At 31.1% G+C, this 27,403-nt stretch overlaps 1 protein-coding gene across 3 annotated transcripts in view; it reads left to right on the top strand.

The window, feature by feature from the left end:
- CrebA (Cyclic-AMP response element binding protein A) overlaps positions 1–27,403 on the top strand; it is a 104,703-nt gene that overhangs the window by 14,933 nt on the left and 62,367 nt on the right. The window contains exon 2 of one of the 3 annotated variants that reach the window (XM_088198130.1): positions 18,691–18,737. The exons of the other annotated variants lie outside the window; for them this stretch is intronic. The gene's annotated coding sequence lies outside the window, so the exon portion shown is untranslated. The remainder of the gene's footprint in view (positions 1–18,690; positions 18,738–27,403) is intronic. 3 annotated transcript variants of the gene reach the window in all.

Below are 27,403 nucleotides of genomic sequence, written 5' to 3'. Positions count from 1 at the left end.
ACGCGTTTTCTTGTTCGTGATAATATTTTATCAATTTATTTAAGACATCACCTTGTTCCTAAGCGGGTCAGTATACATACGATATGCTTTAACATTTATACATATGTGTGACATAATAATATGGCATTTAAAATTATCCAATATGTCATCCATCAAACAATACAATACAGGTAATAAGTTACATAACCGTCGAACAAAAACTAAGCTTTCAAAATAATCCAATTTTGCTGTAGTTTTAAAGGAATACCAAAGTGCGTTGAAATATTAGAAATATAATATTATAGTTTAAGGTTTCCTATTGTATTGTAATACCAATCTTAGCTAATAACATATTTAATGTTACAGTCATTGTTTCGGTGTAATGTTTATTATTGGTACTAGTGTTAAAATTGAATCTGAAACAATGCCAGATTATTCTGTGCTCTCTAAGATTAATTGCGCTTCCCGTGAATTAACGGCACCTAGGTATTAGCTATTTTGAACCATCGATTATTTTTAACTGTCCAATCTGTGCATGTAATGTTATTTGATCCGATCTACAAAAACAATTAATCAGTTAATCTTGTACCTTGATTAGTCCGCTTTTAGGAAAATCGCTAGTGATTAACAGGATTTAGGGAATAAATACATATTAGTTATTTTAGGATTGCCTTAATTACATATGTATTCAATGCCACAAGATACTGCGTTTCATTGCACATTTTTAGTATAAACATATTCCTTAATGTGCACTGTAGCTTATTCTTTGTACATTGTCTTTGCAATTGAGTAAAATTAACGTGTCGTAACTCGCTTTGTGAAGAGATACATCAAATAACGAATCCGAACTAAACTAGTTGTTTGCGATGTATGTATTTCAGGTATAAGATGTTTTGCCTTTTTTATACATACTAAAATAAATAAAATAAGTAGAACATTGCCTTCAAAAGCATTATTAATCAAAGGAACAGAGTATATTTTTTTTGATGCGGTTCCGTTTGTGTTAAAATTTGTTTGTAAATTATTGTTGTTTTTATTGCTTTCTGAACCTTATAAAATATTACAATTAGTTGGGGTGAATTATCCAACAAATTTAAATGAGTAGTAGTTAATTTAGGTATTTGGTCTGAATTTTCAGATCCACGAAAAATGAAAGCAGCCAAGAAATATCGATTAATCTACTATCCTTATCGATATTACTACGGACTTTTGATATGAGAGCATTGATTAAAATGTATTCAAACCGAATTTTTGTCAATAGGAGGTCGCAAAAACAATTATCCCTTTTCAGAAGTCAAAAATTCACTCCGGCGCCGGCACGATTTTATTGCTTTTGACGTGAATTTTTGACTTCTGAGAAAGAATAATTGTTTTTTGCGCCCTCCTATTGGTCAAAATTCGGTTTAAATATGCTTCATTCTATTCTCACATATTTTAAGTCAAAAGTTTGAAATAAAAAGAGTTTCCGCTGCACGATTTTATTGCTTTTGACGTGAATTCTAAACAGGAACCCCCTTGAATATAACCAGAAAAACGTATGTCATTTTATAAAGTACTATGAAACCTTTTAAATAACTCTTTGTTAACTCGTAACTATTAATACTTATTTAGAAAATTAAATTACGACGAAAAAAAATACATAAAATGTTTCTTTTGTCATGGGGCCCAGAATGATTATTTTTCCATACAAATATTATTTATTAAGTACATATTTTATTTTTTATCCTACCTCTCACTAAATAAATCTGTAACGATAGGGATAATAGTTATAGCTGAGTTACTACTACGGGATTTTTTTTTCTAACCATTCATTTCAATATTGTAAATAATTTTACAGACATACTAATTATATAGTATATACATGTTACTGGTTTATAACTATTTTCATATATAAAATAATAATATAAAACAAAACGTATGTGGTTATAAAATAATAAATTTAGCAATTATTTGAGTACATCTCTTTAGCCTCTAAAGCAATATGTTATGCCTTGTTTTGCTTATATTTAAATTTTAGGTTGGTTTTCTATAGTTACCGATACACGAGATTAGTTTCGCGAGATATTTTTAATTTGTTTGTTATGAAAATGACAGTACTGGTATTTGAACGTTAATAATATATTTATCCCGAAGAAAACGGAATTTTAAATGCTATCAAGCATAGGTGGAATATTGATCACTCTTCGCATCGGCCAGCACCTGACCATCAGAAGGTCACAACATAGCTTTAGTACTTACTCACATACACACAACTAACGGTGGTAAAAATGCCATGCGTGCCGGCACGATCGGATTGTTGCATTTCGACCGAGACGAACGGGCGTCTCTCGTATTATAGAATAGTAGTACCACACAGAGATGCGGAGATACAGATAATCGAGAGTCTGGCTCTCGATAATGGGCCGTCTCGGACTGGTAGGAGGAATTGTTTCTTCTGGTGAAAGCAAAACTAGAACGCAAACGCTCGCGGGAACGTTTTTGCCTCTCTCGGTTCACATCCGGCAAGCGCCGAGGAAATTGCACAGTCGCCATTATACTGTGGCAGCTATGGCTATAGGAAATAATAGTAGAAGAATTTGATGGTAGTGGACGTGTAGAGAAGAAAGGAGGCGTATTGAATATGGCGAATATGAGATGGTTGCGCATAAAAAGGTTTTTGATCAACTTTCCTTTTTTTGCGGTTGGGAAGATGGCATTTAGAAAATGTACCACGATGAAGATAATGAAGATAATTGTCAATGGTTTTGATTTGGCGCCTGAGATAAATCAAAAGAGTGTAATTAAGCCAAAAAATATAAACTAGGTACGGCATTTAATTCATTAAATATAATTACACTGGTTACGTTTTAAAAAACAATTATATTAATTAGTAAATCTATAATTTTACTAAACTGGGAATTTTAAAAACCTGTTTGTGAAAAATGGTATAATTTAATAGTAGTTATTTGGATAATACACAAAGATTTCGCCCTGTGCGGTCAAATTATATTTGCGGTCAAATATATATAATTTATAGCACAACTTTCCATAATAAGCCATACTTGTTATTGAAGAAAAATATCAATTATTTAAAAATATCTTAAAACATCATAATCACATATTTATTATTTATGATTAGTTAAGAATATTAGGGACTAACTAAGCTCATTGGTCTTATTCACCATCCGTTTAAATCGTGTTATTGAGTGGTTCAAAGATGGAAAATCATGCATTTTGTATTGGGTATACCATTTTTTTCCATATATATTCAGCATAGTGTGCAAGGTAATTTATTCTCGAATTTACTTATTACTATGTCATTTTTATGAGAATATTTTATGATCATAAGTGTGAAGAATATGAGATAAATTTTAAAAAATTATTTAAAACCGCCAAAATTATTTTTTTATTGCTGTAACGAGCTCTATTTAGAAAAGCAATTAAAAAAAATCATATCGCAAATCATCACTTTTGTAAAAACAACCCTTGTCTTAAGAGTTTATATGGATAACTACAAGTTTATATTGCTAGTTTAAGACCTATTCTTGGTCAATTAGCGGTTCTTTTTTTTTAATAAAGTAATTCAAGGCACTCAATTTCTAGAATAGATTAATACATAGTTAAATTGCAACCTTCACCAAAATAATAATTGCTAAGATTTAAGCTAATGATGTACCTTAGTTTTTAATAAATTATATCACTTTGCTCATGTTTCCACTTTCACTAGCACGTTCAAAATTTACCGTGTTATGAGGGGGGTCTACTGTATTATAATATTTTTTTTTTAAATAAGGTCTCGAATTACCCAAACTATAGTTTTACTAATAAAGTCTTTCTTCCTTAAAGTATTATTTTGCTGTGCTGCGTTAATAATTAAATTGTTTATTTGCTAACATTTTTATTTTCAAAGAAACAGTCCCGCTTTAACCCTTTGAACGCGAAAGTCTGATTGATTTTTTTATCTCTTTTCGCAAAAATCAGTAAAATCAGTAATGTTTTTCAAAGAAAAACTATTTTGATGAATAAACATAAAATATAATTTCAAATAAATAAAAATTTAAAAAATCAGAACATTTAAGCACAAAATAAAATTTGAATTTTTCAAAAAAAACTATTTAATGTTTTTTTTTGTTAACGCGTTGAAAGGGTTAAATAAAACGTAGCATCAACAACATATTTTCCCTTTCCTTCGCTCACTAAAACATTTATAATGCTCCCAGTCAAAAATATTGTTATAAAATATATTGGTTGTTACAATCAATAAACAGATATTTTTATTTATTTTTATATAGTATAAACATTTAGAACTTCTGCTTTTTTTATTCTAAAGCATTAAGCGTTTCGTCTAAAATATTTAACATGCAAATTCCAGCACGCGCACCGCCCATTTGCCGTCACTGATTTAAACTATGAAATAATCTAATAATCTTAATCGACAGTATTTTCATAAAATAATTGTATACTGAAATAATAATTTTACGTTATTAAATTTTTAATTATTATTAAACTTGTAACTTAAAATGTTTCCTATCAACGTGACGGATATAAGGCGGTCAAAAGTTTTAATTAAAAAAAATACGCAAATAGTTATAATTAACTAATCAAACGTTTTAATTGGCGCTATATATCGCACGCAACGGGTTAGCAAGCCTGATAACCTTTTAATTGACGGATAGGTATTCAACACACGGTGGAATTTTAACGACTACCAATTCGTATGATTTTTTTACACTTTATGCAATCGTTCGATTATTATTATATTAAAAAAATCGAACATCGTACACGTTACACGGTGCATTATTAACATATAAATATTTTTATCGTTTTTATTTTATTGCTGTGTTATGTTGCTTTTCTAAATTTAAAGAGATTCGACACAATTAAACTTAAATGGAAATATTGTCGATAAGCGCGAGGCGAAAGTATTTAAATTTTGGTTTTACTTATTAATGCAATCTACGTTTATTTGCTTTTTATCTTGAATGTCCACCTGTGAATTTTTCATGCATAAATTGATTATTATATATAACCAAAAAAAACCAATCGGATGATATTCCGTCTTTTTCAATTCACAAAAGGATCAGTATCAAGATCTGCCTCTTTGGCTTTTTAAATGTATTTAAACCTGTCCTACATACAAATATATCATTAGATGCTATTAAATAAATATTTTAATTGTATGTCAACTTATTATTATGTATATTCACGCTCGTTTGCGTATAAATGTTAACGGATACAAGTTTCCTGTCTTATTATCTTTCACGAGTGCGTTTTGCAAAGTAAATTTACGTCGTCGTTCGTCTATGGATCAAAAACACATTTTTTGCATTATTGATAGAAATATTTAACTTTTATATGAATGAGTGTATCTCTTAATTTTGTTCCACTCTTATCTGATTTTTGTGGTTTATTTATATATTTTTAGCACTGACTCATTCATCTACTATAATACTCTGCATGTTTGCTTATTTGAACTGTAGCGTAAAATCAACTATATTCTACGCCATTGCATATTAGCATTTTTATAAAATCATTGATCTTAATTTTGCTAATTTTGGCAAGAAGCCTACATTTATTATTGTGGCAATGTAAGTTGCCAACACTTGTTTATTACCTGTTTTTGATTTTGAAGTATCGATTTAACTATTTAAAGCCAGTTAAGCCAATTTCATGCGGTTTTTGTGCGGTAAAATCAATATTGGATTATGAATTATGTACATATAACACTTTCAACCACTTTGTAGTTACATTACAGTAATAAACATAATTTAATTCGGTACATTTTACCGTTTTTCGATTGAAATACTACATTGATCAAATAAAGTTTTTTTCTGTAGCTTTCGATCTTAAACAAATTATTTTATTTAAAGTAAAAAAAATAATAGCAGAGACTCTAAATCAAAATAAATACAAATAAAATATTATTGATAACATAGATACATGTTTTAGAAACATTACATTGATTTTTTTATAATACAATTCAGGTTATCAATGCTGCGTTTTTATTGCATTGATAGAATTGTCTCTAGCAGTATTTCGGTGCTATTTTGACATTTGAGTTTTAAATTTGACTTTTCTGTCTGTCTTACTATATGTAAAGTCAACATCTACACTAGAGGTATCTTTTAGATTTTCTGAGCCACACTACCCAACAAAATATTATCAAGAGCCGCATATTTATTTTCTGCAGTGTAATCCAAATTACCAATAGATACTTTTTACACAAAAGGTAATAACATAGTATTAGTATGTGAACGGTAAATCAATATCTGGTTTAATAATGGAAGGAGCGATGTCGAGTATTTTAAAAATGCTCGTTTTAATTTAACTTTGCTATGCTTCATATGGAAAAAAATAATCGTACTCTCCAAAAGAGATGTCATAAACAGGGCGTATTCTTATAGTGTGAGATATTTTTCATTAGACAGTTGTAAATAAATTATTTCTAAAATTACATATCTGATTTAAAATCTATATCAGTGAACATCACGCCTTCCACTTTTTATCCAAAACACACAGACGCGCTACTTACACAATCGTATTGTAGGAGTTGACAACCAGTTACTGTGATATTACATATATTTTATTTTGTACGAAATAGACCAAAATATTTATTTTTATAACCGGATGTGACATAGACAAAAATCCTTGAAATGAGCACTGCCGCTTCAACAAGAACAAGCGAAACAACGAATATTCTTACGCGCATGTATCGCTTCTCTCTCGCATACATCTGTATACATAGACAATGCATTCACAGAATTATTTCAGTGCGAATTTTTAATTTATCAGTTAACGGCAAACTGTCTTTGAATTCGGTACTCTCACAATTTTTCATAGTGACTTTTTTTAAATTGAAAATGAAATGCCAATCTATTTCTTTTACATCATAAGAAAGTGATAGTCTTGTTGGAACGAAATCAAAGTTTTTAATTACATTTTTTAAATAATTTATCATACGTGTAAAATTGTTATCGACTTCTGCATACACTCGTCAAAGTATATCGATACCGTTATTGCAGCGTAGTTAGAAACAAAAACAACACACAATTGTATTTTCGTGCTACGCATATGACTATTATTGTGACTCGACTCTAGCACGCGCGAATGTATGTGTGTAAAAATTGGAAGGTATGGCGTTCACTGATCTCTACATTATATCTGCAAGTTTGCAGGTAACGTGTCAATGTCGGTGGAGTAGTAATAATCTGAAATATAATTGCTGTTTTCTGTAATTTTAAAATATATTTTCAAAGTCATGTGATAAAATAGCAATTAAAGCAGCATACTTTTTTTGCTGTTAACGTGGCTTTATTTAGACAGTGTTTAAAAGTGAATTGATTTATTGTTTTTTTTCTCAGAAAGCTGACGTCATTTGAAACATTAAATTTATTAACAGAATATGTATGTGATAATTCATTTCAATAAACAGTGATATTCACTAAAAATTGAAACCAGCCAAGTTCAGGTTTTTCTTTTTTTGTTTATGACTTATTCACTTTACTGCGGTAATTTAGTGCCTCAGTAGCTAGTTTCTAGAGTATTCAGAACCTTGTAATTACCAGTGATTTAATCCTTTTGATTTTTATTAAATGTATTTTGCTAATGAGGACGTTTGTAATATTGTCCATTTGTAACGTTGTAGAATGAATTGATATTTTATGAAAATCATTGATCTTTTTTGCATCGTCATCTACTAGTATTTCTAGTATTTTTTATACAACAATCAGATACTATTTCTAAAATGGGATGGGCAATGGAAATCTTGCTAATCTTGCTTTTTCTGCTTCAAAAAATCTGTAGAAAAAATATGCCCTTTAGACAAACTAAGAAAGTCGGTTCTTAAGTAATATTAAATTCGTTATAAATTTCTTAAAATAAGTTGAGCCATGTCTGTAACATTAGTGCTTTTATGCAAAGCAATGAAATAAATCTTATTATCTGTAAGTTTTAGGACAGATTATTTCTGCTACGCTTTCAAAGTATATTCAACTTCAATAAACGGTTTTCCTTTTTTTTTAATTAGATTTGCTAACACAACTTTCCTTGAATGAATCAGAAGTCATTTTTCGTAGTATTTGTTGTTGAAACGTAAGATTTTTCTCAGATCTTTAATTTTAGCATACGGAATATTATTTTCATTCAATTAAATTTTGCAAGAAATTAAATCAAATGCCTTTAAGATTTATTGTATTGCAAAATATGCTTTAATTTTTTTGTTACAGTGTCTGGTATGAAACGCTCTTTTGTCGTAAATGCTGCCTTTTTAATTTGCCTCTTTTATTAAGAGATATTGTAGAAGTCACGCTTAAAAATAATGATTATTTTTTTAATTTTATTATTAATTAAAATAGTATTGATACGCAGGCCGCATACGAGTGCTGTGGGTCGCTTGCGTGTTGGCCTACCCTGATCCACACTAAAAATGTGACTGAAAAATAATTATAATAAACTTTATTGACTACGATGCCATATTTCTTTATACTGATTCATTATTATAATTATTTTATTTATAATATTGATTTAGTGTATAGCAGACAACCTCTATAGTCCAGTCAAATAAAGCGAAATAAAGGCTAAACCTCGGAATGAAAGATACCAAACTGAAATTTTGCACAGACCTTCGTTTTGATGTTCTAAGGACAGGGTGAAAAGTCTCATAAAATATCGTGTCTGCTAATCAAGATATCAAAGGTCAAAGGTCACAAAATTTGTTTTTTTGCAAATATCTCGCGTTTTATGCGTTGCACGTCATTAGATGCTTCACAAAACTTGTAAAGCATAAAATTATCTACAAGTTTAGTTATAATATTTGTTTTGTATCATTAACCGTTTTTGAGATATAGCGCGAAGAGTGGGAGGCGTACATCCGTTTATAGAATCCAGCGAGTATTTCTACCTGCTTAACTTGGTATAAGCTTTGAAAAAGTAAACAATCGTGAAAAAAGTGGTCTCGGCAAGTCGTTTGAACCATAATTTTATTACTTTCTTCATTGTATTATTAGGAATTAAAAATGAAATATTGCTCGACAAGAAATTTGTGCGAAAAAATTGAAAGAGTTGAGAGATGTCCTTACGGAGTATGTACCAGATGATAAGAAGATCATTTCCAAATTAAGAGAAAAATATTTAACTGATATTATAGTTATAACGAAGATTGGATCATTCCCTATTTTTTCTTTTCGCGATGCTCAAGCTTAAGTTTTATCCATAGCTTGGTATGAAAATAAAAAAGGCACTTCGGAAGAAGAACACTTGCGCGTAGTGGAAGCTGCTGCGGCGATTATTAGAGAAGATATTCGATCTTCTGTTGTTGAGACCAAGTCTTATCCGCCCCCGAGTAAAATATTAATGAAGAAATTCCGAAAACTTTATTACATTTTCTGCAAGAAGTTATTATAAAGAACAGAAAAGGAAAGACGGGGCATTTTAAAACGAAATACACAGCTATAAATCATGCTATAATGACTTCCATACGAAAACGGTCCTTTTCTTCGCAGTTATTAATAGGCCTATCTGTATTTCTTCATAGAAAAAATACAGATAGGCCAAACATCCAAAAAGACTTTTGGATGTTTTGTCAAGTTTAGGTTTTTTCGCTTCATATAGTGATACTGTAAAATGTTAAATTTCAGCTGTTTATCACCCACAGCCTCGTAATCAACCATCATAGTCAAGTGCCTTAGTACAGTATGCAGCAGATAATGCAGAAAAATATTTATACTCTTGATGGCTATAATACTGTTCATATAATGGGAATGATAAAAATAATAACTCCAAAATCTGAAGTTATATCTGATGACCGCATAAAGAAATTTACAACAAAACCAAGTGCAAAGGAGTTAGCAGCACTATCACATATACCCCTTCTAGTGTATGAAAATTATGTCGTACCCGGATTGAGCAAGAGATTCAAGTTCAAAATTTTAATGATGTAGAAGAACTAACCGAACAAATATTTAATGTAGTTGATTTGTTGTGGATGTACGGAAAGTGGAAAAATATCTCTCCGTTGCCAGGGTGGAATGGATTTATTGAACAACAATGAGAACTTTGTAACTTCTCGGATTCTGTTTCTTACTTTTATTCATCATCCTGCGAGTAATATGGACACAATTTACACCACATTACAGTGTGCTATAAACACTGCCAAGAAACATGAACAAAGAACATGCTTAATAACTTTTGATCAGTCGTTGTACATAAAAGCACGTGAAATCGTAGCAGCTTCAGATGTTAACTCAGACTTGTCCAGAGTAGTTGTGAAACTAGGAGACTTTCGTATGCTTATGTCTTTTATTGGATGCATAGGGTATATAATTAATGGAATTGGAATCAAGGAAGCTCTCAGTACAATTTATGCTTCGAATTCTGTCGACAAAATGTTGGATGGTCACACTTTTGCAAGAAGTATCAGAGGCCATACGCTATTACTTTTTGCATTATTGATGATGACTTTTGAAGATATGGAGATTGAAAGTTATAATGCTTTAGATGGGTTCATTCAGCAGATAACAATTTGCGATGTTTTCTACGAAACTGTGGAAGAATGTACAGGTAACTCTGGCTCCGTAGTTTACATAGCGTTATCCTATAAACGGATGCGCGCTTCCCACTCCCCGCGCTATATCTCGAAAACCATTAACCATACGAAGAAATAAATGATAACAAACTTGTAGAAAATTTTATTTTCTATAAGTTTTGTTAAACATTTAATGACATGCGACGCAAAAGAGGCGAGATATTTGCAAAAAAACGATTTTTATGACCTTTGACCTTTAATATCTTGATTAGCAGACACGATATCTTTTGAGACTTTTCACCATATATTTAGAACGCCAAAACAAAGGTCTGTGCAAAATTTCAGCTTGTTATCTTTCATTCCGAGGTTAAACCCTTATTTGACTGGACTACTAGTGTATTTTTCCGCTTTCAACGATTAATTGAGTTTCCTTTTAGAATCTCATCCGTAAATATTTGTGCCTTATCCTTTTCCTAACACAAAAAAATATGGCAAATAAAATAATTTACAACCTTACGTGAGAAAATCATGATGGCGTTTGCTATAGCTAGGCAATCATTAATAGATTTTATTAATCTGAAGAGCACGATCGTCGCCAATTATGCACAATGCACTTCAATCTTTTAAACGCAGCATCCGTGCTCGCTTTCTCTCAATTAAATCCTAAAGAAAACGCTCTAGTCGTGTTTAGACATATATTTTATTAACTTCGATGCCATTCCACTTCATTGCTGAACCCTCGGATTCGCCTCGAAAAAAGCCAAAGTTGTCGTGTCGGTTTTTCGCAAATTTTTCGACGGTCACTGATCCGAACGGAATGCCCCTACTATCGTTTGCCAAAAAGTGACTCCTGTGCGGTGGTTGGTGACTCACGAAGGCAACGTTCGAATGCTAATTTCTACACTCCTCCGAACGTTGCCTAACAAAAATATTATGACTAAGTAAATGTTTTTGAATATTACGGTCAAACGCGGTAAGAGTTGGGCGTTGACGAAATTTTACTGACTAAGCGTCCTGATATTATTAATATAAAAAATATGAATAAACAATAATGTTCTAATATGTATACATGTAGTTCAAGATTGTTTATACTTAATTTCAATAGAAAAAAATATTTATGTAAACATGAATTATTATTATAATAAATACATACCTCGTGTGTCATTTGCATTAATTAAACTACTCATTAATATTTACAATAAACATTAACTTGATTAAAATATTACTTTGCTATATTTTCATTTACAAAGAGTACTTATTTAAAAAAATATGTAAACTAAACATTAAGGTATTGCATATAATATATATTCATATCCATATTTTTATTTATTATATATTATATAAAAGTTGTATTGAATATTTTTTAATTAAATATACTTCTTGGTTATAAATATACAACAAACTGCATTTCTTTACAACATCTTATGCTAATATGCAGTCATAAACTATTATTTATTAGTATTATTTGCAACTAAAAAATCTCCGTATGTATTAATAATAGTCGAGACGCTTAGGTAAATATTTAAACCTCATACTGACAAACATGAAGCAGATGGGTTTACAGTAAATCTTGCGAAAACGTCTATGAAAAAATATGCAAAATAATATATACACACACATATATATGTATATACTTAAAAGAAGAGATGCTTCGTTACGATGCGAATATAAAATAATAATATTTCCTTCTTCGAAAACGTGCCTTGGTAATTTTACGTATAACCGGTTATGTATCCATGGGCATGATCCTGATTAAATATATACATTTTTTTTGTCAATTTAGAAGAATTAAATGTACATAATTAAAAATAATATAATGTGTTGTGTAACTATGAATGGCTATAATATATACAAGAGATGGCCAACTTATTGAGAATTGTGATCGACTTATTTTATTATTAGAATTTGAATGGATTTTTCATATAAATTATTTATTACGTCATAGTACAATTTACATTATACAATAAATATAACCAAAGAATATTGACTGGAAAAATTGTACAATTATTTCTTCCGCCAAAATAAAAAAATCAGGAGAATAATTTGTTAACGATAACCTTAAAGAATATTTTTTGTTACTATTCGTCAAACTCTCCAGATTTTATGATACAAATTATGCTGATTCACATAATTACGTAGATCCAAAACATGAATTCAAATATTCACAGCATCTTTTTAAATTTGGGTATTTTTTAGTAACAAAAATATTTGTCCGAAGACCTGACTTTCTAATAAATATCACATACATTTATTATTACACATTGACATGTTTAATGTCAGCTACGAGGAGCTGGTCTGGTTCGTATCATTAAATTTTGATATTTTAGGACTTTTTTGTTTGCTTCTTTATATGTATTATTTTTTGTGTATTATATACATATTATTTTATTTGTATATTGAAATAATATAATTATTGTTTTTGATCATCGTGACGCATTGAGATAACCTGTTAGGTTACGATGGTTTTAATTTAATTTAAGTATTAATTTTATTTTCAAGTGCTTATTATCAAAATTAAAGAGCTCTGCAAATTTATTTGCATATAATTGAATATCCACGTCATTTTTGAATGGATTGATCATAAATTGAACTAGATGTTTTCCTAAAATCATTAAATCTTGTAGGACGTTCTGTATTTTTGATATGTATTTTTCTGGGTTAATGATAGCAAGTATTTCCTTGTAAATGTTCTCTAATGTTTGGAAATCTCTAAAAACGTTTATCCTTAAAATTTTGGACCATAAATAAAGCTTGTCTTTTATTCGCAGAAATGCTACTAATCAAATCGCATCCAATGCTGTTTTACCTTGTAAATCAGTCAAGAAGTTTTGATCAAGCAGATTTTGATAATCACTTTCTCTTTTTTTAAATGAATTAATTCATGTATCAAATTTTGAAATCTTTGCAAAAAATTGCTTCGGTTTTATCAAAGTTTTTCATATTTGCATTAAATTTTAAAAAAGTTGCCGTTAAAGACATTTTCTTCTAATCGATTTTTTAATTTTAAATGCCATATCTATTACACTTTTTGTGTTAAGTCTCTTGTTATATAATACTAATTAATCAATTAGAGCTAATAGTAAAGACGTGAACCCTAACATGCCATCTCTTTCTCGATAATAAATAATGATTAAATGGATAGCTCTCGAACTGACTGTGTTAACGCAAATATAGTATAGATTTTCCAATGATTTTCAATTTGAATATTAAAGATTATGGCGTGTTTTGGCTTTATGAAAATTACTGATACGCAAAAACCAATGCTATTGCATATACCTTTATCTGTTTCGAACAGAATACAAGGCCAACAAAAAAGCTTGTTTTTCGATTTACGTGCAATAAGCCATTTTGCCGAATTATAATAATCTGTCTTGAAGTGACGAGTATAATTTGTAATTATTTTTAATAACATCTTGTTTGTCTTCAAAACTTTAACTTCTAAATGAATTGTCGAACAATCGATCTAAAATACAACATTACAATGGCTCGTTATTTGTTTCTGCGCGCTCCACTGTGATTTGTTCTGAAGGAATCGTTTCATGAACCGAGTTCCCTTCCATATTTGTATTCAATAAGTTCTGTGTAAATATGTGTGGGGGATCCTATTCTTGAAACTCGCGTTAAAATCTGTGACCAAAAATGATCATTCATCAATAAGGATAAACTAGACAATAGTGGGATCACACAAAGGCCCTCATTACGACTATAAAAAAAAAGATTCCCATAAATAACACACAAGGATCATCCAGTGCATTGAATGAATATTTCTTTGCTACAAAACGGTAACTGAAAATAAAAATCACTGTAAGATCACAACATTCCCGTTGCATAATTCGATCTCTGAGATATATAAAATTATACATCAAGCAAATGTCACTTTCTAAAGGCGTATACATATTTCGTTGCTCGATTGGCTGGATGATCATTGCATGATTGTGATTGGTCAGCAAGCTTTGTAGCCCTGAATATTTAAGGCTGGTCTCCAATGAGGACCAGGCAGACACTCGAAGGAGCTGATTCGACCCGCCCGCGGACAACATACGGTCATGGACGCTCACATCCTGAGAGGGACTCCACCGCAGCAAAGAGGGATCAACCCACAAGTCGCTGCCACATCAATCAAAACTCTTAGGATCATCCACTGACTTCATATCTCCGCCAGCTTCTACGCCACCGCTCGGAGAATAACTCTAATGGCGAGACGCCACTGATCTCAAAATATGTGACTCTAGGCAACTGAGGGAAAAGACGCAGAAGGGAGACGCCGAAGAGATTTTCTCACGATTTTTAAAACAACGAATAAACTACAGCCTTCAAAAGTTTGATAACTCCCTGACCTATAGCGTACGTTTTTTAATGCAAATAATAGCTTATGTGCAACTTTGGAATCCATCTCGTGATTCTTTAACTTTTAACCAGTAACACTATTTTTTTAAATATAAATTATTTACATTACACATTTGCAGCCAACTTTATCATGTCTCTTCACACAATTTGTATAGGTGACCCACCGCAATTGTGCATGCACAGAATTTGCATTATTTATTTCAAAGACATTCACGCCGTTTTGCGGTCTGAGACGATGGCATCCGAGTAAACAGTAATGATTGCATAGATGCGTCTGTGCACGATGCACAAGGGGCATCCGAGCGCATGGTCTATGATTAAGTAATGCGGCATGCAATGTAATTCAATTAAAAGATGGCACGAATAACATGGCTGCTCAGCACGGTTCCTGTCTACCGCGTTGTTCTTATAATTTGATTTTCCATTGCGGACGGACTCTTATTTGACTTACAAAACAATATGCTTCTCTTTCGCCACACTGTAATACATTCCCTTGTACGCTTACTGGTAACTGTGCTACAAACAAGTCGATTATCACCTAAAAATATGACGGTATCAGATATATTGCAATCGAACCGCTAACACTGACAAGCGCCAAATTGAAGATGCCTGAAGATAATAAAAATCAAGTTATAAAAACTCGCCACTTTATTCAATTCAACTTGACCAATCAACAGACATAAGTAAAAAGACTCTTCTACGTTGTTTTGTGAGGGTATGAAGGAGAGATACAGGAAGAACTACTTTGTTCGCTCAACTTGTCAGGTAGAACAACTAGCTCCGAACATGAAATTGAACTGAGAAAATGTATTGGAATATGTACGCGAACATGACAAGTTGTTGCAAAAGTGAAATATGTTGGTTACCCAAACATCAGCGGCGAAAAAAAATATTCCGAGAACTACACCAAGTTTTATCAAATATTATTAAGATCATAAATGAATTTCGGTATAGACATAAAGCGCTCAATTCTCGATTGTTTGAGACACTTTGTGGGTTCAAAATATACTCACATTCTTCTTTACGCTGAGGTGTGATGACTGTCGAGGGGCAAAATGTTAACCCGACCGTTCGTCCTACGCGAAGAAGTCAAATTATTTTTCCAACATCAAGATAATCAGAAATTTCAAAAACTTTTATCTGACGATGAGTGGGTAGCTTATCTGACGATGAGTAGGTAGTTAAATGAACTAAATATATCTTTGCAAGGACTTGTTAAAAGTAAATATATTTGTGGGAAACGCGGTTGGCTGAAAAATATCTGGAAATGTTTCTAAATTAAATAAATAAATTATGACTATTTGAAAGAAAAAATGTCAAGCGGCATCTGATAATCATTGCCCACTCACATATTTTTTTGGTCGTTATTACCCAAAGAAGGAAGATCCCAGGCATGGTAATATTTGGATAATAGATCCATTTGCAACAAACATAAAATATAGCAGTTAAGAATGAATAAAAAATAAAAGTCGCATCTATCTAGCTAAATTTAAATTATCCATATCAAGAACTCATTTTTGGCTCTCCATAAAAAATGCTTGCTGAATAAAAAAGCAATGAAAATTTTGCTCTAATCTTCGATAACATATTTGTGTGAAAAAACATTTTCATCCGTCACGATAATTAAAACTCGATACTGATTTAGGCTTGAAATAAAAACGGCAGAACAAATATCACACTAAAAATGTGTATGTTTAATTTATTTTACAATAAATGAGCTAACTTAAATAACTTTGTTACCAATAAAAAAATTGTTTTGATTAAATAAGAATTTATTATATGATTTTATTTTACTTTAAAATATAAATTCTCCGATCTTTATTTTATATATGTATTTATTCTTTGAAAAAATAATATTGGTAGTCCATGGGATTTTAAATTATGATTTGGTAGTCCGCGACGTCAAAAAGGTTAAGAGCCTTGGGTTTGATCCCACATGAACCCATAATTTCTATCGTATCTGGGAGAATGAAATGTATTTATATATTTATTTACATATGTACATGTGCAGGGCATAACAGCTTTACGCAAATCCTGCACAGAAAAAAATCATATAAAAATATTTACGTTGAGACTTTAATTGATTATAACAAAGTAAAAGTATCCAACATATGGTTGAAAAGTATAATAGATTGCTGTGTTTATTGGAAAGTTGTATAATACTTCTATTCTTGTATGTAATATTTCAAAACATATTCGCGTTGGTAATTAGGTGACACATAGAAACAAAGTTCTAGAATCTCTGGATTGTATTTATTTCCTACTAACTGTTGAAGTACTTTCCAAAGCACACTATATCCAATAGTATCCAAGTATAACTAATATACTATATTTATATCCCCTCATATACTTAGAGAAATCTATTTGGAAGTCATACAAGTCATACATCTTAGTGTCATTATTGCATATGTTATATTCTATATTCTGAATCTAAAGTTCGATTAAATTTGGACACCCAAATCGGTTACCACTTCTGTGCGATAAAACACGTTGTTATCCATTACATAATTAAAATGAAACCGGCGATCTTGTTCTAGAAAAGGTATGAAATGACATTTTTTATATCAAATAATAATCTATTAGCGGTTGACCACAGACGTAGATTTTTAACATAACATTAAAGGTTATTACAATCAATAATGGATTACATTTTAAGAAACAAGTTAAGACCGTAAGTGAAAAGTAAGAATTTGGAATTACAAATAATTTTATGCCCCATATTATTATTTTTATTTTTGTTAATCGTTACAACGGGGTAAACATAATCTACAACTACTAAGTAATAAGTGAGACAGCAGACTGAAATCAAAGTCTGTAAATATTAAACATGGTGATGGTCTGAAAAGTTTGATTTAATTAAATAATCATTTTATTGGAAATCCTAAACCTATCCATTTTTTTAAATTAAAGCATGATCAAAAGGCTTTTATTAGTCATTATTATGCAGAGACCTTTATATATCTGAACTTAATCCCAATCATAGTCAACACTGAATATTAAATCTCATCACATGTTCGATGTTTTATAACAGTAATTTAATTAATTAATTATAAAATATGTAATATCGGCAATAATATTATTAATATTTAATAGTTATGTTTATACTCAATTTAATGCGTTCACACAGTTACTATATATGTATATAGTGTAATAGATGTATATTATAGATAAATGCATATGCATGCATGCACGTGGAAGCATGATTGCCTGTCTAAGCATTGACAACGGTCTGTTGTGTTTATTATTATGGCCGTGTCGGTGTTTGTCATAATGACGCGGGCGTATATATGTCAACTAGAAGCACATGACAAAATAATGTAGTGATTTAAAAGTTTATAATATGTAAAAAATATTTTATATGTATGCTTACATATATTAAACTATATTTGTTGGAGAATTTAAGATGAGTATTTTAAATATAGAAGGTATAAATTAAGAAATTAAATGTAGTTTTATATTAATTATATTTTATAAATACGGATTTTCACTGCATTTTATTGCTTGATATTTTTAGGTGAAGCCACCATAAATAATTGTATTGCTTGCCGCTATAAATGAGCCTTTTAAACGCATCTGAATGTATAAAATGTTTATTAATTTAGCAACAATGCAATTGCAACTTCAATCACTATTTCTTAAGTTACGTCTCCCAGACAAGGATTTCTCTGGAGTTGAATTTTTTCGCGCTTTTGTAATACGATTATTTATTTTTGCAGAATTAAATAGATTTTTTACATATTGAGAATTAAAAATATATTTAAGAGATTTATTTGCATAAATACATAAATATTTATATGTACATTTAGCTAGCATTATATGCATTTTAATTATGTTTTTGTAATGAATATTTTTTTTTGTTACAGGTGAGAAAATCTTCTTTATAATAAGAAAAAGCATCATCATATAAAAGGCAAGTTTTGCATATTCAGAACATATTTCGAATATAAAAGCTAACATTTAGATAATATGCATCGATCGTTCTATAATACCTACATATATGATATTTTCCTACTTAAAATTTTAAAACCGGTTTACAATCTCCTTGAACTACCAAAAATCTTTTATAAAAAACTTCACTTCCTTCTTAATTTCAACATTTTTTATACCCTTCACTCACTCGTTGTACCGTTACGCGTTTCCACATTGACCTTCCGCAATTGAGAATAATATTAATTTTATTCTATTCAATACTTTTCCTATGTGAAAAATAATCCTTCGATCACGTTGCTCGTGTACATAGATTTAATCAAATTAATGTTTTGTATTATCGGCAAGTGAGAATACTCTTAATTATTTCGAGTGGATAATAAATAAATTCTTATTCTTTTAAATATGCTTTATTCCATCTTGTGATTTATTAAAACAGTTCCTATTATATATCGATAAAATGATATAACATTTTCTTTATTACCTTTTTCATTAATACAGTCATCACGGTGTATTTATTATCTTTGCTTAAAAGTCAGATTTGTTATTATTTTTTCGCAAAACTGTGACATTGACCTCTAGATAAGACGAACGCGACCTTAGAGATGACACCGAGATGCATAAAAAATGTTGTAAATATAATTCAATTTAAACTAAAAATTGAAGGCAATCATTCCAAAAAATTAATATTCAATCGAACGAAATGTGAAAAGCCGGAAAGGGCGTCGGATCACGTAGTGAGTGCAGATCTGAAAAAGGTTATGTACCACTGCAATATCCGGCGTCCGATTTTATAATGATCGGACACGTGTGCAATAGTAAAATTTTTATAATGGACGTTGACACCGCGATACAATCGTTCATTCACTTATTCTACTGATTTAATGCTTAGTATAATACATGTATATTTTTATATAAGTACAAATTTATTCAGTTTAATAGTAATGTATTTATTTTTTTAAGTAAGACTACAAAGATAACGTCTATGTGATATACATATGTAAATTTGTTCTGGTCGTTGTACTCCTTGTTTTTATTCTTAAAATACTTAATTTCTATTTTAATAAATATTATTATTTATAAAAATATTACTAATATATATAATACAAATTTATAATATGCTCATTCTGGAGTTTCACATGGATCTAATCTGGATCCTCTGCTCTTTCTTCTCTTCCTTAACGATATCGTGATGACCTGAAAGTGTTTTAGAGTATCCGCACAAATTTAGATTCACATTCTTTGCGAAATATCCTGGAATCGATCGATCGATCGACAACCAACTTTCCTTACAGCATCGCTAAATGTCACTTAGATACATTTTCCAGATCTCTTTATCGGGCGGAATAACCTTACGTTTTAGGTAGAGGTAATTGAGGTACTAAAATAAATATAGGAGTGACGATCGAGCAGGACTGGAAATTTTCTATACTCGCGTGTCACAATTTATTGTCGATTCGCGTTCTGTATGGTACGCTAGTTCGTAGAGTCCTCGAATGTGGCTTCATTGTCTGGAATCCCAGCGAAGCAATGGACTTCTTGCTGTTAGAGAAGATGCAAGTTTTTGAGATATCTCTACAAGATTACGGGTCATATTTGTAACCTAGTACTATTTTTTATAGGAGTGTTTAAATTATCGGTGTAGCATCTACTTGATAAAAACACTTATTGAATTTGTTATGGGGTGGTGTCAATATTCCGTTGATTCTCGGCGATTTTCAGCTGTTTAAGATTCGCGATCGCGTCCTTTATACTTACCGTCGCGGTCAGAACGTCGGCGCTTGAGAACGCTCCTCTTGCACGAACCATCCAGCTTCTCAATGAGCTTGCCAAACAGAGTGACGTTTTGACTATAGCTATAAGGAGCTGGAAAAAATATCTGGGATAATGCTTATCTATTTTAGGTGTAAACCGTTATCGTTTTTTACTGTTTAATTATATTCATATTTACTAATAATACGTATATTAGAGAGTGTATGTTTTAGTTGATGTATTCTAAATTCAATGCTTACTTTTTTTTGTATTGTGGTCATCATGACGAATAAAAAAAACTTGCAAATCAGGTTTTCAAAAAATAAAATATATTTTTTATATACAATATTACAAATTCAATAGTAATAATCTGTTACTTATTTTCATCAATATTTTAATGTAAAATTTTGCTGGCTTATTATCATTATATAATAGTAGGCATTTCAATCATTTAAAAAAATATTTTTTAAGCAAAGACCGACATTAGATATATGTAATATATCCACTGGCGGATTTACACAAAAGTGGAATAGGGGCTCGCCTCAGGCAATTGGAGCCTTAGCATTTAAAAAAAAAATTATGAAATATTATTGTTTTTCTATAGCAATCCAATACCAAATCGTAAAGGTTGGATTACTTTCCGTAGAAAAAAGCATTTGTTTGCACAAAAGCGTTGTTTTACTAAATTTCTGAAAAGCACCATATTCGCACTAGAGTTTCAGTTAAATATCACAGACGACAATAAAAGTCAATGGAGCGTGTACGCACACACGAGCATACGTATTTCTGAAAGTGCATACGAATGCACGGCTTTCGTCTTCTTCGGTGACGAAATATTTTTAAACGGTTAATTTAAATCGTGCAGATTTTTCGAAAAGTTTTGTAATTTCTATCATAATAACATTTTTTGTAATTTTAAACATTAATCAAAGGATACAATTTAAGAACGATTTTTTTTAAATATCATGTGATCCCAATTACTTTATAAAAGTATTGCTAGCTTGTTCCAAAATTAAATCCAAATACAGGCGATCGGTATTTAATTGAAATATGTTATGCCATAAAGCGTACATACGTATCTGGAACCGAAAAACTAAATAGTGCAAATATCGCTTAATCAAATAAAATCTTTGAATGCGTTTTTTTTAAAAAATAAACACTGAAAAATCACAAAGATGTAAGAAAAAGAAAAGATATTGAAAAACAACCAGCGGAATGCAAAAAAATATGATAAATTCAAAAGCAACCAATAGAGGAGATAGAAATCAACAATAAAATAAGATTGGATTTTCCTCAAGAATCGCTTTATTGCAAGAGGTTGCATCTGATATAATAGTCGAGTATTTTTTAATTAATAAAACGTGCAATACTACAAATGTAACGTCACTGAAAGTAACATATAAAAACAGAAATATTATGTACTATAGAAATATTTCAATGGATATTTTTTATCGTTTAAAGGTTAACGGTACTAAAGAATTTCGTGAATGGTTTATTTTTTAAGAAACCAGTATTTTTTTATTGTTACGTATGTAACTTTTTTCCTACAGTAATACTAACTTTATTATTTTGATAACAAATTGACATGAAACAAAAATATTAGCAAAGTGTTTTAATGAGAATCGTAGCCACGGTAAAATTATTAGCTTTTTTGGGCTTGGCATTTCGGGGACATAAAGAAGGTGTGGACTCTCGTAGAAAATGTAATTTTATCACATGGATTGAATGTTTAGCTCATTTAAATGAATTCCTTAAAAATCAATAAAAAATTATAATAATATCGGATCTGAGTATGACGAATTTGTTAATACGATGGGCAATGAAGTTCAAGAAAAAATAATTTCAGAGCTTCGAGAAACGTTAAATTATTCATTAATTATCGATTCTTCATCGGATGTTAGCCATACATACTAATTATAGCATCCAAATACTCGGCCAAATTCATTATCCGGACTTCGGATATTTTTCATTTAACTAATCGGATACCCAGATTGGTTCCGGGTAATTTTTGCCCACTATTATATACTGCCACATTTATAATTTATATTATAAACTAAATTATTTAATTTTCGTATTTTGCTCAAATAGTATTTTATTATAAAAATAAAATATTTATTTGTTACTTCTAAATCAATAGTAAATATTAATTACCTAATCAAATAATTTATTCGGTGTAATTGCCATCAAAATTGCATTGGAGTATTAAAAAAAACCTGTTCACGTCTCTTGCTAGGACTTTAATGCTAAGACTTTAACGATCATAAATCACTGACGGTAAATAATAACAATAGACTTAAATGTCGTTTTTTTGTGTACGACCGTCCTCCGAGTATGCCGTGTGTATTTTTTGCAAATACTCGCATTTTTATTTTTTGTTAAACGGCAAATTTTTGAATGCCGAAACGAAATATTATATGTCTTAAAACGTACATTGGGAAATAATACTTTCGGAGTGTTTAATAGAGATTTCCTATCCCTTTTCGATACACCCACTCTAAATGGCAAATCTGGCAAATAAACGATGTCGTTTTTTGAGATAATTAAATTGTGACACAAATCATTGTCTTTACTGAATCAAAGAGCGATCTAAACATGCACTTTTAGATAACCAACGTACTTCTATGTTAAGTAGTAAACGATTATAGTCATCATCATTTTCCAAACAAAGTTGAGCAAATAATCTCTCATTTAAGGCACTCCTTTTGATTTTATTAACTGCTCTCATGATATAATGTAGTTCATGATGTCGATGAATGACACAATGTACCGATAATACATTCGGTATAGCTTGTTTTAAGTATGCCAGAAAGCCTCGGTGTCGTCCTACCATTGCTGAAGCACCGTCAGTAGCAACGGAAATGATATTAGTCAAGGGTTATAGCTTTTACGTCGAATTTATGCACCTGTCTATATTTATATTTTACATAGGACGTAAAAATCGCTAATAATTTATTCATTGTTATTTATTTTAACTTCCATATTAATAAAAATGTGTCATAACTTTTTTATTTTATATTAAATCTTACGCGGACCCCCTGACGTTGTTCAGGGACCCCCAAATCAATTTTAATTTTCCACGGACCCCCTGAATGATCCCTGGAGGTCCGTAGGGACCACTGATTTAAATAATTTAGTCAATCTGCATATTTAAGAACGATTGCGAAAGCTTTTGAAATTATTTAAAAAGCGGATAATAAATTGCATATTTCAACCATGTTCTTCAAAAATGTTAAACGAGCAAATAGTTATTAGACAAGATTGACAACCGTGTTACTATAACATGTAATTATATTTGATATTTAGTGAGATATATTTTTTACCAATTTAAGCAATAACAACGTGTTTTTAAGTGCAGTTCAATCTTTAGTATAATAGGAACTTGTTTTATTAAAAAATCATTTTGCACCATGATTCGTCAGTTCATACTGTGGAAAAGCTTTGTAAGCAAATCTATGAATGCAAGGCCTCATACTGAGACCGACTAGCTTGATCATCATCATTGATGCGAATCATCTTTATGATCTTTCGACTGTGTAAGACGAAAAAGAAAGAGAAGATGCCAAATAAGAACCTCGTGTCCGAACTTAAACGGACCGACTAGCCGTGCGTGACACCGCCGACCGCGGAAAGCTCACCGCCAGTCAATTAGGCTATTGTTGAGGCTATTGATGACCAATGTGCACACATTGTTTTCATTATACCGTTTGACACGCCCGCTCTCTTTGACTGGCTTGGGGTTCGCTCGCGTAGCGGTACTCGAACGGGATATCTCAGGAATGTGGACTCGGTCCATTACGAGGCAGGGCCAGTGCCACCACTGCTGGTACACGCGGCCGGAGTACCGCCACCCAACCACCCGACGACCGACCGGTTGGGCCACTCTTGCCACTGGCCCGAAAATGCTGTGTGGAAAGAAAGGCCAAATCCTCTCACCGATTTCGGCGCAATTATATCTCTCGCGACGGGACGGGAAAGGAACTCGCCTCGGGCCGTTGCGTTTTCTTGTAAAACCAGAGACAGGAAAGGCTGAGCTTTAAAGATGAATACTCGTAATGGAATATGGTTAAAAATCTCTGTCCGCGCGTTTAAAAGTAGCCTAATGTTATGTTTGTCATTTGCTAAATACCTCCGCTGGACGTAAATGAGCAATATGTGTCATACTGTTTTAATCGCATGATTGTTCTAACGTTTGCTTCTAATGATTGTGGTAGTACTATAGGTAATGTTTTGCTAGAAACCTTTAGAAGTCTAAAGGTATGTAATGCTAAACATGTTTTTACCATTGTCCTAAGGCATCTATGTCATGCCCAATATATTTTATATTTTTTGAAACCATTTTCAAAAATAAATTCCAGTATTTTATTCCATTAATTATTCAGAGATACTTCTATCAATATAATACGGTAAAAAAATTAGTAATTCCTAACCATTTTACCTGTTGTCCTCCCTTGAATGCATGTCATTTTAAAATGTCGGAATAGCGTAGTCCGCAACGACTTGCGGTTTCGAGCCCCGGCAGCGACACTCGTATTTTTATTTATAATAAAAAATGCGCTATTATTAAAAAACCGCCCCCAGCTGCAGTGACATCTATTGATTATAAATTGTATTACACATAATAATTTATAATTATTAAAAATGTAAATGTCACCGATTCCCAGACTTTCAGTCTGGTGGTTAATACTTGCTTGTAGATAGATTTTCTGATTGACAGATTGTATAAATGTATCCTATTGTAACGCTTTGGGCTTACGCCTGTCAGATTACAACGAAAGATTTATTAAAAATAAAGTTGATGAAATACTATGTATCGTAATGAAATCGAAATATTAAAAAAACGACCACTGAATGGCGTCGTCCCTGAATTCTCGGATTATCCCTCTAAGAAATCTATCCCGAAAATATTTTTTAAAATGTGTCATTTTAGTGAAATTATATCGGAATACATTTTCACCGGTAGATATATATTTTTAGCAGTGAAATATTATATATTTTTATCTATGTATATATATACATTTACATACATGCGATGTATAAATTATAATTATTCAGTGAAGTTATATTTTCACTAGGGAAATCAAAATACATTTACACCAGTAGATATATATTAGTACTAGCAAAAATATCATTTAACTGAAAGGCGCTAATATGCTGCTCTAAAATGTCTTTGAAACTCTATTTGACAGTTGCGAAACGTACATTTTCTGTTAAAATCTAAACCTAACCTACTGAAAGTTGTAAAACTAATTATTATTTTAAAATTTCATTAGGTCAAGTTCAAAATATTTATTATAGCGGAAGAAGAAGTACAGACAGATGTCGCATCTCGCATATTGTTCCATAGTTTGCCACTATGTTTTAAAAATATGATAGCTATCCTTACCGATATTATTATAAACCTATGATATAATATTGTTGGTCAAAATATATTCAAACCGAATTTTGGTCAATAGGAGAGCGCAAAAACAATTATCACTTCTCAGAAGGCAAAAATTCACGTCAAAAGCAATAAAATCGTGTCGACGCCGTCGCAGTGGGAACGCTCGTTACCGAGCGTTCCCACTGCGACGGCGCCGACACGATTTTATTGCTTTTGACGTGGATTTTTGACTTCTGAGAAGGGATAATTGTTTTTTGCGCTCCTCTATTGGTCAAAATACGGTTTAGATGTATTTCATTCGATTTTCTCTTATTGTAAGTCGTATTCTTGGTAAAAAAAATGTCTTAATATGAACGCTACATAACCTAGCGCTCCATACTGTGACAGCGATGGCACAATTTTATTGCTTTTGACATGGATATTTGACTTCTGAGAAGGGACAATTTTTTTGCGCTCTTCTATTGCTCAAAATTCGGTTTAGTTATGCTTCATTTTATTCTTACTTATTATAAATCGTAATATTAATATGAACGCTAAATAATCGAGCATTGTCACTACGACTTAACTGATTTTAACGTGGATTCTAAAAAAGATAGGCCCCTTGAATTTGGCTAGTCGCAGTGGGAACGCTCGTTACCGAGCGTTCCCACTGCGACGGCGCCGACACGATTTTATTGCTTTTGACGTGGATTTTTGACTTCTGAGAAGGGATAATTGTTTTTTGCGCTCCTCTATTGGTCAAAATACGGTTTAGATGTATTTCATTCGATTTTCTCTTATTGTAAGTCGTATTCTTGGTAAAAAAAATGTCTTAATATGAACGCTACATAACCTAGCGCTCCATACTGTGACAGCGATGGCACAATTTTATTGCTTTTGACATGGATATTTGACTTCTGAGAAGGGACAATTTTTTTGCGCTCTTCTATTGCTCAAAATTCGGTTTAGTTATGCTTCATTTCATTCTTACTTATTATAAATCGTAATATTAATATGAACGCTAAATAATCGAGCATTGTCACTACGACTTAACTGATTTTAACGTGGATTCTAAAAAAGATAGGCCCCTTGAATTTGGCTAGAAAAATGCATGGTATTTAATGAAAAACTATGAATATGAATTAAATCGAAATATTAAAAAAAACAACCACTGACTAACCAACTTTTGCCTTTTGTCCTGGAAATAGTTAAAACGACTTCCCTGCATTTGACACTTTGAACACGCGTGATTATTGACAGCTGTCTGATTTGCAGTGCTGCTAACATAAGAAATCTGTGTAATGGCCAAGTTACTTTTCCAAACATTAAATTTAACTAGTGCAATTTTATTATATTATATTTTAACACAAGCAATTAAAAAATACTCAAGGGAGAAGTTGTAACATATAAATGAACGAACAATATTATAGTATGTGCATGGAAGGACATTGTCATGATGTGGACTAGGTGTGGCTTATCAAATAGGTACTATTACTATATAGTAAAGCTATATATTATTATATGTAAAAATTACTGGT

This window comes from Plectrocnemia conspersa, unplaced genomic scaffold (genome assembly GCF_051122295.1).
Source record: "Plectrocnemia conspersa isolate PC_06_02 unplaced genomic scaffold, ASM5112229v1 ptg000011l, whole genome shotgun sequence".
Taxonomy (NCBI): domain Eukaryota; kingdom Metazoa; phylum Arthropoda; class Insecta; order Trichoptera; family Polycentropodidae; genus Plectrocnemia; species Plectrocnemia conspersa.
This window is presented reverse-complemented; position numbering and strand designations above follow the sequence as displayed.